The sequence below is a fragment of the Ochotona curzoniae genome, unplaced genomic scaffold (genome assembly GCF_017591425.1).
Source record: "Ochotona curzoniae isolate NIBS_2020 unplaced genomic scaffold, NIBS_Ocur_1.0 scaffold_2587, whole genome shotgun sequence".
NCBI lineage: Eukaryota > Metazoa > Chordata > Mammalia > Lagomorpha > Ochotonidae > Ochotona > Ochotona curzoniae.
Genome location: NW_024467096.1, coordinates 15992578 through 16006863, shown reverse-complemented (window position 1 = coordinate 16006863; position 14286 = coordinate 15992578). Strand labels below are relative to the sequence as shown.

Genomic DNA, 14286 nt, shown 5'->3' with positions numbered 1-14286 from the left:
CAGAAGATGGCCCAAATACTTTGTGCCCCTTTACCCACGTAAGAGACTCAGAAGAAGCTCTGGGCTATGGCTTTGGCTTGGCCTAGCCCTAGCCTTTGCCACAATTTGGAGAGTGAACCAGAGGATCGAGGAGACGCTCCATCTCTCCTCCTTTCCCTATAATTCTGCCTTTCAAATAAATAAATAAAGGAACCATGCCCTTTATTTTTGTTTAGTCATATTTTCTATGTCCTAATTTTTGTAAGGTAGACATGATTATTGATATATTTTTAAAAAGTATTTTAAGCATGCTAAACTTATCCTAAAATTATATAAAAGAGTTCTTGCTTTATTTGGAGAGAAAAAATTTAAGGTAGAGCCAGCTTTATGGTAGTAATAAAATAACAACAAGAGCTCTTATTTGCTTAGTATGCACTATAGTATGGCCAACCTCTGCATATGTTATTTCTAACCTTTAGTAAATTCATCTTTTTTTTAAGATTTATTTATTTTTATTACAAAGTCAGATATACAGAAAGGAGGAGAGACAGAGAGGAAGCTCTTCCGTCCAATGATTCACTCCCCAAGTGAATGAAACGGCCAATGCTATGCCGATCCGAAGCCAGAAGCCGGGAACCTCTTCTGGGTCTCCCACACGGGTGCAGGGTCCCAAAGCTTTAGGCTGTCTTCAACTGCTTTCCCAGGCCACAAGCAGGGAGTTGGATGGGAAGCGGGGCTGCCGGGATTAGAACCGGCGCCCACATGGGATCCTGGCGCGTTCAAGGTGAGGACTTTAGCCGCTAGGCCATGCAGCCGGGCCCTAGTAAATTCATCTTTTACAAATGAAGATACTGAGACTTGGAGTGAATAATAAAACTTAACAAAATAGCTCGTTAACAGGATATGATGCTCAGATTCACATCTGTCGACTCTGCTCCAGGGTCTGTGTTCTTTCCTCTATGATGCAACCTCTCTAAATGTCAAAATACCTCTCTTTTGTTATTTAACATACTGAAAAGATATTTCTAAATTTCAAACTTTCTTCCCTATCTTCAACAGAAAATACTAAATGTAAATGATTTTTGTTCAGTCAGGATTATCACTTTAAACATTCATTAACACAGAGCTGTTCTCATATTCTCATCTAATCTAAAGGAACCGAGTTGCTACCCTTTCAAATTAGTTGGTCTATTTTATGTTTTTTTTTTTCCTTCTTTTGGATGTGACTGTCTCTATTACTCACATTTCATTGATTCTAATACCTATGGAGTTAGATACCAGTTATTTAAGTTGTTACAACTCCATCTCAGGTACCTGTGTCATGGTGCAGCATACTAAGCCACTTCCTGTGATGCTGGTATCCCACATGAGCTCTGACTTTCCCCCAACCTCCCCTTGCTAATGTGCCTTTGAAAACAGAGGAAGATAACCCAAGTATATAGCCCCAGCACCCCAAAGGGAGACCCAGAAGGAGTTCCAGACTCTTGGCTTGGGTTTAGTCCAGGCCTGGCTATTACAGTCATCTGGGGAGCAAACCAGTGGACGAAAAATCTCTCTCTCTCACTCTCTCTTTCCCTTCCTCTCTTTGTAATTCTGTCTTTCAAATAAATAATAAATATATCAAAAATAAATAAACTTGAGAAAGAACCCAAGAAAAGTAAATGGATACTGTGTCTCATCATTTGAGTACTGTGGCAATTTTTAACTTCTATTCTGATTATGAGTAACTTGAGGCTGTTGAATAAGTAACTGGATAAATTAGATATAACTTTAAATATATAATTAGTTGTACAAAAACCCATTTATAATAAATCATTTCTCTATCAAAAAAATGGAGTTTGAGTAGGAACTTCAAAATCATCTCATGCACTCTCCCATACAATGATAAAATTTTCCAACATTTCTGATGTTCAAATACTACTTAAGCAACCCTAATGACCGGCAGCTCAATGTCACTCAACAATGCCTTTTCCTTGTTAGAATTACTTCTGACCTCAACTAAGAACAATTTATTTCCCACATAGCAACCCCATCACATTCAACTTCTATTTCCTGAACAGTCCCAGTCTCCTCAATTTAGATCATCACAATTGATCTTTCATATAATCCCAAAATTGGTTAAAATAGTTATCTTGTTCTTTAAAGTATATCTAGTAATAGAATCAGTTGTTGTATTCTAATGAGTTGTAGGCTAATGAAGTCTGTTCAACTTTGGTTAAAACCAGAAGAAAACCCATAATCCAAATGCTAGGAAAGGGCTTATGGGCCTAGTTCAACTCAAACTGAATAGTAATAAGGTTTTGAGTGCATACTTTTTTCCTTCCCCAAACAATACCACAAGCAGAGTATTAAAAGATACCCTTAGTTATAACAGTTTAAATTGCCAAGCTTTAATTTTTTATAAGGCTTTTATCTGCCCTCCTGTCACTGAGACCTGTGAATGATCTTAAGATTTCCAAAATTCTTTAAGTTACTCTCAAAAATCATTAATTGGTTCATGACAGGTCCCTTCAGGTCTTAAAAGGCTGATTTAATTTTCTTATTGAACTAGATAACTTATCTGTCTATGTAATTTATGTTGCATGTAATGTGTACAGATAGATATTCACATGCAGGCACATACATGCACACAGGTATGTTCTTCAAGTCTGTGTTCCATACTTGCAAATCTTAGGTTCATTTTCATCTCCTTTCTTCATATATGCTTACCCTTACCACAGGCTATCATCTTGAATCAGGAAACAATCTATCCTGAATTCAATTCACTGCTGCTGAGTCTCCTAGCAAGAACAAACAGTCCCTCGGAGCCAGCATTGTGGCACAACGGGTTAAGCTTCTACCTACAGTGCCAGCATCCCATACTGGCCCCAGTTTTAGTCCCAGTTGTTCCTCTTTGGCTCAAGCCCCCTGATAATATACCTGAGAAAGCAACAGCATATGGGCCATGTGTTTGGGCCCGTGCACCCCCATGTGGGAGACTGGGAAGAAGCTCTAGGCTCCTGGTTGGCCCAGCCCAGCCCTGGTGGTTGCAGGCATTTGGGGAGTGAACCAGTAGATGGAAAAAATCTCTCTGTCTCTTCTCCTCTCTGTGCCTTTAAATAAATCTTAAAGAAACAACACAAACAATTTCAGGCATCTGGTCCAACGATCTCCCCGTTGTGATTACATTGCTTATCCCCAGAGCCTTAACAAGCAAAGAATAATCGGACAGCAATGCCTTCTTGCAGAGTATTCTGTCAGAGCTACAAAAAGACTTCAGCACACTCAGTTCTATTTTCTTAGTCATGACTTGACCCTAGATTTCCTGCCATCATTCTAATTTAACAGGATACACAGTCAGTGGTATGATATAGGTTTAATCTCCCTACGTATACTCAAACAAGTTTCAAACAAAATTTTATTTAAAAAATGAGAACTACCATATCTTTGTATTTCATGAATAATCTGGTTTACTCACTTATTATCATTATAAATGTCCCACAATAAAAGTGTAGGAAGACAAAGATGGTCAGAGAAATAAGAGTCACTAGAAATTTTTCACTGAGTCCAAGGCAGATAATCCACCAAATCAAAATAACAAAATTATTCACAAATAGATCTCTGAATTATTTTTTTCAATTTACTAACAGAGAACAAACCATTCTTTGAAATTCCTTAAGCCAATTCTAAACCCCAAGAAGTGGAATAATAATTTTAAGACTCGTTTAACGAGTTCAAGATTATTAAATAGCAATTTAAATAAAACAAAGTGCACCCCTTTCAGCAACATGCGCAGCTTAGAAGAACCATGCCGAAACAATGTAAAGCTGTCCACAACCAAGGTAACAAATATTATCACTCCTGGTCAGGTCAAGAATATGGAAATCTGAATTCACAGACACTAAGCACTTAGTATTTATTGGCTCTTGTTAACAGGAAAAATCTAATGTTAAGGTTCAAAACCTATTACAGTATCACCAAGGCTTCCCTGCAGAAAAACTAAATTCACAAACAATAAGCACTTAGTATTTATTTGCTCTTGTTAACGGGAAAAATCTAATGCTAAGGTTCAAAACCTATTACAGTATCACCAAGGCTTCCCTGCAGCTCTGGGGAAAGAAACAAAACAAAATAAAACCTGTGTAACCCAACTCCTTCTAAATAATGCAATTAATGATGACAGTAAGTAATAAAGAATTAATAATATGCTCCATAATTAAAATATCCCAAAGCTATGTAATCTGTTTCTTAATGAGAAATAGTGAATAAACAAAAATCAATCCACCAGAAAAAGAATACATAAAAAATACATCCTCTTCCTAGTGTAAACTTCTAGTCTCATTCCCCAGAAAAACTTTGCCAATAGTTCCTTATATGGGTTTGGAGAAACTCTCTATATTTTAAAAACACAAGTGAAAACATACCATAACAGAGCTCTAGTTGTTCTTCTCAGTTAACAATACATACGAAAGAGTTTTCAAAATCTGCATCTCCACATTTTTTTTTAGAAAAAGATTTCTAAGAAGAGCTACAAAATACTACATTGTGTGAAGACACTTACTTAACCAGTTCTCTGTTTAGGTTTAGCCTTGTTTTTATTTTTCTAAATTTCAGGTAATATAGTGGCAAATACCTCTGCATACAAATTTTTAGATGCAAGTGTAAATATATCTGAACAACTAGAAACATTGCCTGTTAGAAGGAAACAAAAACCTAAAACAGCAGCTAATGAATGTTAAAAAGGAGATCAGGAAAAACCACAAGTTTAATGGTTACTGATTAAAAAAGTACCAAATATCATAGTTAGAAGCTTTTAAAAATTAATGAATTGATAAATTAGAAAAAGTTAAACTAGAAGAGAGACTTTAGCTCCTAGGACAGAAAGAAAAAGGACTAAAAAATGATTCACTCAAGACACTAAAAAAGGAAAGAAGAGAGAAAAGAAAATAGCATAAGACAGGATTAATAAAAAAAGACTTTTTTTTTTTACTTCTTTTCTTGCTTAAACCTAAGACACAAAATAAAATGGGCCAGTATATTTGAGATATACTACTGCATAGCCACATGTGGATGCGAAATTGTTTAAATGACTATTTGAGCCCTCATTTCTACAGAAGATCAATAGAGTAACTTATTCTTATCAGGCTCTAATGTGAAACCAGATCTCCCCAAAAAGGAAAGCAGAGCTACCCCCTTCAAGTTATTGATAACAGTACAGGTTATCGATCTTTTTCACTTCTGATAAATTCAACAGGAATATAATAAGTTACCTCACAGATACAAAACACTATTTGGAAGGTTCTAGTTAAAGCATAGAGACATGGGCTGAAAGATTTCAATTATAATTTTACAGTATCTTAGGCAGTTCTGTCATCTCAACCCAAAGGAAACACAACCAACAACTTACCTCTCCCAAACTGCTAGCATTTGAATGCCACCATACAAACTGATTCATGTTTTTGTCCATCAATGGTCCGTGAGTTTCTTTAAATGAAGTCCATGTTAGAGTCCATAGTTACCAGTGTTCTGCAAAACTGAAAACCTCGAGAATGTCAATGCATAGACCTGTCTTCATCACTTGGCTATCAATTCTTTATGAGTAAGCTATATTGGTATTTAGATGGGTACAAGTTAGTGGACATGACACTGAATAGCAGATAGAGGTGGCAAAATTAGACCTTATTTTTTAAATGATACTGTTAACAGAAACCTGAAGGATTTCAAAACATGATAGTATTATGCCACCTTTTTATGCATTCTCAATGTGCAGCACACTAATAGCATAAAAAGACAGGGATGACCAGGGTACTGACACATCCCAGCAGCTGCGATAACAAGATGTCAAAGTTTCTAAAATTTAAATATCAACAGTATTATTTACAGGTTGAGTTTACAGATTTTTTTTTCAATCTATCTGAAGAACAGCTTGGGGTTTGCATCTAAAAATGCTTACTAGTTTCTTCTTCCTAAAACACATACTGCAACATCCAAGGATATGGCACACATTCAGGCTTTCATCCCTTACTATGTTGAATGCAATGAGAGGACTATGGAGAAATATCTCAAGTGCTTCTGTCTCATTATAAACCCCCATCCCATGCACACACACAATCACATCACTGGGACTGCAGTTAGGTAATGATTCATACTCAGATCTCATTACATAGCTGGATGGGTCACCTGTATTTTTCCATTTGATAACCAAAAAGAATCTAGCCACAGCATTTGCTTTTACCCTTGATCTTAGCCAAAAGGCTGAGAAGCGCTGGCACTTGCTTTTAGATATATGTTCAGTTTTCACTACATTTTAGACACAGTTTGATCTTCAAGAATTAATTCTTTTGGGGGGTCTTCTGGTCTACGGTTGCTGAGGAGCTCATGCTTTGTGTAAATAGCAGGTGAAATCTGAGTGGATTTTTTCATAAATTACTGTTTTCATTATGAAATACAAATTTGCATCTCAAATGTATTACTCCAACATAAGAAAGAAAAGCGGAGGGGGGGGGTGGAGGGATGAATAAGCTTTATTGCTGAAAACAAAGCACTCAGAACATTAATTAGCAGCTCAGTGTTACAAACGCCACTTGTCATTTGATGACCTTCCTAACATTCTCCTAATACTTTTCCCAGCAAACTAAGAGGACTTCAAGGAAGCCAAGTGGGTCGCCTTATGCTGTCTACTCAAAGTGTTAAGACCCTTTTCTAAGTTTCAATATCCACCAATAATAATAATAATAATAATAATAAGAGACAAGCCACGTCCTGTCTCTCCTGCTTCCCCCCGTGGGGGGGGGGGGTGTCTCATAAACCACTGTTGGAACAAACAAAACCAGTTCCTTCCACCTTCACAGGGGGACGAATTTGGGATAAGTTCCCCCGCTGAGCCAGATTCATTCATTCATTCATTCAGCGTCTCCACAATATCGAACGATGCAGCGCACTGCCCTCGGAACTAAGAGAAAAAACAGACGAGGTCCCTGTCCACCTGCTGGCAGCTTCGTCAGACAAGGTAGGAAACGAACGTCAGGTCGGCTCATCCCAGAGACCCTCGGCTTCGTCTCTCCAGCAGGAGCACCAATCCACGACACCTGCCTAGGGCCGATTCCCAAAAGGCTCGAGGTGTCTACATTTCGTCGACGACCTCGGCTCCTACGAGTCCGTTCCCCTGAGTTCTCCACATCCCTATCCCCTCAGGATTATGTACCGCCCACGAGCCTTCCGTCCACCCACCACCTAAGGTAAGAGCCAGCCCTTTCCGCCCGAGCTCAGGATCCCCAACACCCGGCATCCAAGCCCGGGTTCCACGCCCATTCCCGGTTCAGGTAGCCAGGTAGGGCTCGCAGTTTACCTGAGGGAGACGCGCGGCTCCCAGCGGACCACAGACGGCCGCCCCGCCCATCGCGACGCCCTCCACAGCCAGGACCCGCCTGCGCGACGCCACTTCCTGTGCATCACGTCCGGCCGGCATTCCACCTGGCCCCGAAGCCCGCAGGTCGCCGGCTACGTCCGTTGACGTCACTTCCGACCTGTTTCTGGGGTCCCCGAGGGCTCGAGCGCTCCCGGGATCGTATTCGTCCCGATGTGTCCTATCTGCTTGCTTCCACTCAAGGCATACGAGCCAACCCTGTGAAGTGTATGTTTTATTTTGCAGAGTTTTCCAGCTTTGAAAGCTTTCTCTTCCAGAGACACTTAAACTTTGCTTCAGTGCCTTGAACTTGCCACTCTAAGCAATCACAGGATTGCTGTGTTTATGATTTTTCTGATTTCTCTGCCCAGCGGGTGGCTTGGGAGTGCGGGCTCTGCGGTTACCGTTTCTGGTTTCAATTACCGCCGCTCTCATTTGTAATGTTTTCCTCCTCCGTCGCCTAACTAACCCCGCACCCATTTCAAGAGTGAAACAGATTGTTAGCTAGAAGCAGGAGCATTGTGTATATTGCACACGGAATGAACAGGCACTAGTGATAACATTTGTTCTATTTTGGAGTCTCTTGTCAGCATAACCATGGTAAGGAGAGCTGGGAGTGCAGGAATCAATCGTAGTGCTCCTTGGAATCACCTGCTCAGTTATTGTCCTAGGTACTGGGGGAGAGATGCCAAGCACGTGGAGGGTATCCCATGACTGGCAGAAAGGAAATCCACTCTCCAAGAAAGAACAGGGAGTAGCTGAACTGTGAGGATTGATCCCGGGGACAACAGGCCCTTAGAATTATAGACCTGAACGGAGGCTTGAATGATCATCTTGACAGGCAAAGGAAATGGAATTCAGAGAAGCGGATGGCTGACAGTCATGCAGTTAGCAAAGTCCGGAGGGGAGCCTGAAAATGCCAACCACCTCGCTCCAGTGTGCCTCAGGTGTTAAGGAGATTCACTCTTGAGACATGGAGTCTCAGGTGCAAAGCATGGGGGAGACAGAGGCAGCATAACCTACCAGATGATCTGCAGTTCTGATGATCACCTGAATGTTCTGGCATGGCCAACGCTGGGCTGATTTAAAACACAGTAGCCCCTGAGTCCCCAGCAAACTTCTTTTGTTTTTTAGCAATGAGGGATGAAATATCAACCCCAAGGATCCTCACCTACGGTTTTAACAGACTGAACTAAATAAGTTACCCAAGCAGCTCCAGATGGTAATTTACTGCTGATGACAGCACAATTTCATTTCTCATCTCTAATTGGAAGAAATTTTTCTTAGCTACCTGACCTTTGCTTTAGGGATTTGACAGAGCTAGCCTAAGTATTATTACCCTTGAAATCCTGATAGTGGATCTGCATTCCAAATATCCCAGTAATCCCATTGACTCATGGTCTAATATGGTTGGGATAGATGATATTGAAATTTCCTTCAGTTCTATCATTCACCGATTCAAAGATCTCTTTAGTGAATTTATGAACTGTAGGAATTCAGTAATCTTCTAAAAGCCACAGTTAGCTAGTGTTAGTCAGTTCTAGCATGTAAGAATCCTAATTCTATCCATTTATTTGTTAATTCAGTGGGAACACCTGGCCAGATGTTAAGGCTACGGAAGATGAGTAAAATAATCCCTGACTTTGTGGAGTTTCCTATCTGATGTGAGAAACTTAACCTTCCAATGGAAAATCATTCAGTTTCAGTGCTAACACGGACTCCACCGTGACACTTTCCACTCTTGGCTGCACATATATCATAATTTAATAAACATAATATAAAGCATAATGATGTTTTAATCATATTTTAAATTATTTGAGCCACATCCTAAACATTTTCAAATAACCATAGTTTATACTGATCTTAAAGCCAGCTTGTTTGGATTGTTTGCCCAGCTCTGCTATTAGTCACCTTCGTGCTCTGGGTCTTAGATTGTTCTTCAAAGCCTCTCGCGGAATAAACTTCGTCTTAGTCTGTATAGAAGCAAGCATGTATGATACTTATCACTGTGACCAGCAGACAGTAGCTGGCAAGGGACTCTTCCCTTCTTCCTTGTTAATCTGACCAAGTACATCATTGTAACACTTATTTGAGCAGTGTCCTGTACTGGTGGACAATTGAGTATTCTAACACTTTGGGAGATAATAGAATTAAAATGCTTGATGAATAAGTAAACAAGTGAATGAATTCCAGTGTTAGTTGTGAGTACATTAGTCCCTTATTGCCACTACAATTGTAACTTCTATTAAAGTTCTCCCCCTCCCTGTTTTTAAAACCCTTGACTCCCTAAATGTCCTCAACAAGTCAGGCCAAACCTAGAAGCCAGGAATTCCAGCTGGATCTCTTAAATGAGTGGCAGGCATGTAAGTATTTGTACTTGGGCCATCATGTGCTGCCTCCCCTGTGCGTTAGCAGGGAACAAAGTAGTTGAAACTTAACCCAGTAGTATAATATTGGATGTGGATGTTCCACGGAGTGTTTTACCCAACTGCACCACAATGTCCCCACCCCCTAGCCCTTCCTTTTTTAAAAAGCTATAATGATATGGCGAGGAAGAAAAGGTCAGACAATAGATGAGTGCGTTGGGAGGAAGACAGATAAAAAAGAAGACGTTGTGGTACATCAGTGCCCTGTAGTATTTATGGATGGAAAAATTCAATGTGTAGGACTAAGCTAACATGGGAAGATATCATGGATAAATATTGATCATATATTGACATTGTCATTTCATTATTTTTCTATTTTTTCATTTATGCTTTACTATTTATATAATACAAATGTGCTTTGGAGATATAGCTGGCTCAGGTTAAGACCATAGTAAAAAAAAATGAATGTTGCTAAAAAGTAAATCACATAAATGTTTTTTGTTTTTCCAGTACATATAAAAATATTGTTTATGTTCCAGATATCAAATTAGATTTTGATATGTAATGACACTGCCTCTATTTCTACAACCATTTCACCTGGACTGTAATCAGTCCTTTGAATGTATCCCTAAATGTTATTGAAAAACCGAATAGCTGCCTCATAGTTAAAGTACACATTATTTAAGGAGGAAAAAAGTAAATTTTGAATTGAATGTTTCAGGCACCCTGTTATAGATTTTCTTTTTCCACACTACTCAGTGACTTGTTCTAAGTTGTAAATGTTTGTAAAGGATTTATTGTTGTACATCAAACTTCCACTTACAGAGGAAGAGGAGATGGAAGAGGTAGAAGCTAAGTCTAGTTCATATATCTATGAATCAGTAGTGACTAATGTAATGCCCCATGTTGATTTGGTTATTTTGATATGTGATAAAAATTATCTGTGAAGTGAAACAGTACTTGTTAACTGGAAGATCATGGTATATTTACATCATATTTTTTAGGACAGATAGTTTTTACTGTGAGCTAAATCAAAATTTTACTATAGGTTATTTCCACTTGGGTTCTAACAAAAAGCATCTGTAGAGAATCTATGCAATATATAATTTGTCCAGATTTGCTTTCATTTTGGGAAAGAAGCTCTGAAATACATCTCAAAGGCAATTGCTCCTCAATTGAAAGCCCTCCAAAAAGAGAACTATTGGGAAACTGATGTGTGGTGGTAGAAAAAGAAAAGCTCCCTCAGTTTTTTGGAGGGGATAACTTAAAAAAAAATCTAATGGCTAAGTTTACTTGGTGCAGAAAAGATTAAATTTGTCAATTTTAACGTTGCTGTTACATCTGAAATAAACTTATGTGATGTTCTGGTAAAAAAAAAATTGTTTATGCTATATTGTGGTTTATTAAGTATTTAACTGCACTGTGTCTTAAAAATGTATGTACTTTAGTTCTAAATACTCTATTGCTTAAAAATGCTAATTGTCATCTGAATTGTTGGATAAATATCACTGATGACCTGCTTGATCTGGGATTGCCACAAACCTTCAATATGTAAAATATGCCTTATCATGAAGCACAAAAAAGTCTGAACAGAGGTAAGAAAATGTTCATGAGTATGTTTCTTTTTCTCTAGACAAGAATGAATCTGTCCTGCTAAATCTCACCATATTTCTTAAAGATTTATTTTATTTTTATTGGAAAGGCAGATATGTAGACAGGAGGGACAGAAAGAAAGATCTTTTGTCTGCTGCCTCACTTCCCAAATAACCTCAGAAGCTGGAGCTGAGCCCACCCAAAGCTAGGACCAAGGAATTTCTTCCAGATCTCCTACATGGATGCAGAGTCCCAAGGCTTTGGGTCATCCTCTTCTGCTTTCCCAGGCCACAAGCAGACAGCTGGAATAGAAGTGGAGCAGCTGGGATACGAACTGGCACCCATATGGGATCCCAGCACTTGCAAGGGGGAGGATTAGCCAATTGAGTGGTTGCATTGGGCCCTGAATTTCACCATATTGTTACAGAAAACTTAAGGCAGATTGAGTTTCCTAGAAGCATAGCAGTAAGGCTAAGATGGAGAGAAAGAAATTTTTTAAAAAAGTTTTTTTTATTTTTATTGGAAAGGCAGATTTACAAAGAGAAGGAAATACAAAGAGAAAGATCTTCCGTCTGCTGGTTCACTCCCCAAGTAGCTGCAATAGGGGTAGCTGAGCCGATCCAAAGCCAGGAGCTCAGAACCGGGTCTCCTAAAATCAGTACAGGGTCCCAAGGCTTTGGGCTGTCCTCGACTGCTTTCCCAGGCCACAAGCAGGGAGCTGGATGGAAAGTGGAGCAGCCAAGACACAAACTGGCACCCATATGGAATCCTGGTACATTCAGGCAAGGACTTTAGCCACTAGGCTATCACTCCAGGCTTGGGAGAAAGATTTTTATTAGCCAATGGGACAAAGCAGGATTTCTCAGAGGAAAAGTTAAAATACTCTCTGAATACAGATCCAGAGGATCCTTGGCCACTCCAAGGGGGCATTCTAGAATAGTGTTGTCTGTCCAGAGTATTGTCATCAGGCTGCAGTGACTGGCCCATGATCCCTGAAAGGCTTGCCCTAGGAAAGGTGTGATCTGCAAGGTAGCCCTCTGCCACTGAGGGGGACCCTAAAGAGGCTGACAGTTGGGCAACCTGCCCACCCCACTCTGCAGCCCAGTGGCATGTGCTTCTTGAAAGCAGACATGGGGATGGGGGCCCTGTTGTGCTGTGATGTAGCAAGCTAAGCCTGTTTCCCATGAGGGCACTGGTTCTGGTAGCTCTGCTTCCAATCCTGCATTCCTGCTAATGGCCTGAGGGCGCAACAAAAGATGGACCAATTTCTAAGGCCCCTGCATCCACGTGGGAGACCTGGAAGAAGCTCCTGGCTCTTGGCTTTGGATAGGCCTAGTATCAGCTGTTGTGGCCATTTGGAGAATGAACCAATGAAGATAGGATCTCTCTCTGTCTCTCTCCTCTCTCTGTCTCTGTCTCTCTCTGTAGGTCTGCCTTTGAAGTAAAAATAAATTTTTTACAAAGGAGGCAAGTGAATTTGGCAGCACATCTTTGTAGCTCACAAAATGCAATATAAACTGGCTTAAACAATAAGGAGATGTATTGACCTCCATAACTGGTTTTTATGACAGGAGTGGTTGCTACAAGAACTCAGTAATCCCATCCAGAACCTCTGTATCTTCCTGTATTTTGGGGAAGGAGGAAAATAAGGAGAGAAGCCACACCCAGCCTCCCAACTGCCTCAGTACCCAGGGAAGAGGAACGGTCATCGGATGTCATCCCAAGGTCCCCCGTGCAGAGCATGCTCCAAGGGTTCTGCTTAAGTGGTTTTGATAGTTCTGAATTGCTATCGATCTCACAAATCTAAGGATGAAGATATCCTTCCAAGGTCCATTGGCTAACACAGTCTGTTCCTGAGTCTTCGTTTCCCCAGAAATTTGCTGTCACACTTCACTGGGATAGTTGACCAACTTGTCTTTGCCCTCTTTTTTCTGCTGTGGTACCAAATGTCCTCTGCAGGCTCCAATGGTCTGACATGGATCATTGTTTCTGGGTATGCCATCCACTGTTCCATCAAGGCCGTGGAGGAGGTCCAGTTTTGAGACATGCACTCCATTGTCAGACCACAGGTCTTGCCATTCTGCCCATTGTTGGAGTTATGAGTCCAGCAGTTTAGTTGAGGGGACACTCAAAGAAATCACATCTGAGGTGATCTCAGACCTATCTTTTACCACATTTTCTTTATCTAGTTATCAATTGCTGGACATCTGTGTTGGTTCCATATCTTAGCTATTATGTATTTCAGCACTAGAAACATGGAGGTACAGATAACGCTATCATATGCTGATTTCATTTCATTTGGATATATTTCCAAGAGCAGGATGGCTGGGTCATATGGTAGATCTATATTCAAAGATGTGAGGAATCTCCATCCTGCCTTCCATGATGGCTTCACCAGTCTACATTTCCACCAATAGTAGATTAGGGTAACTTTTTTCCCACATCATTGCCAGCACTGATTGTTTTCTGACTTCTGTATGACAGCCATTCTCACTGGGATGAAGCAGAACTTTATTGTAGTTTTTATTTGCATTTCCCTGATAGCTTGAGAACTTGAGCATTTTCCCCCCAAATGTCTATTAGCCATTTGAATTTCTTCTTTTGAAAAATGCTTGTTCATGTCCTTTGCCCATTTCTTAACTGCATTGTTTGTTTTTGCTGCTGTTTTCTGGAGTTCTTCATAATTGCTGGATGTTAGTCTTCTATCAGTTAGTGTAGTTCACAAGCATTTTATTTGATGGCTGCCTCTTCACTATTGATGGTTTCCTTTGCAGTTCAAAAACTTCTTTGTTTTCATTGTGCTTTTGATGTCTTTTCCAATAAGTCTTCACCTATACCTATGCCTTACCTATGTGTAAGGTGTAACATACGATCTTATTTCTTACTTTTGCATGTGTAGACTCAAGTTTTCCAACACCATTTGAGAATATAACAATTCTTAGCAATATATAATGCACTGTCAAG

At 39.9% G+C, this 14286-nt stretch overlaps 1 protein-coding gene across 1 annotated transcript in view; it reads right to left on the bottom strand.

Annotated features, from left to right (window-relative positions):
* Nucleotides 1-7361, bottom strand: part of MAP3K13 (mitogen-activated protein kinase kinase kinase 13) — a 160532-nt gene extending 153171 nt beyond the window's left edge. The window contains exons 1-2 of the transcript XR_005886096.1: nucleotides 7307-7361; nucleotides 5366-5492 (exon numbers count right to left, since the gene is read on the bottom strand). The gene's annotated coding sequence lies outside the window, so the exon portion shown is untranslated. The remainder of the gene's footprint in view (nucleotides 1-5365; nucleotides 5493-7306) is intronic.
* Between the last annotated feature and the right edge of the window lie 6925 nt (nucleotides 7362-14286).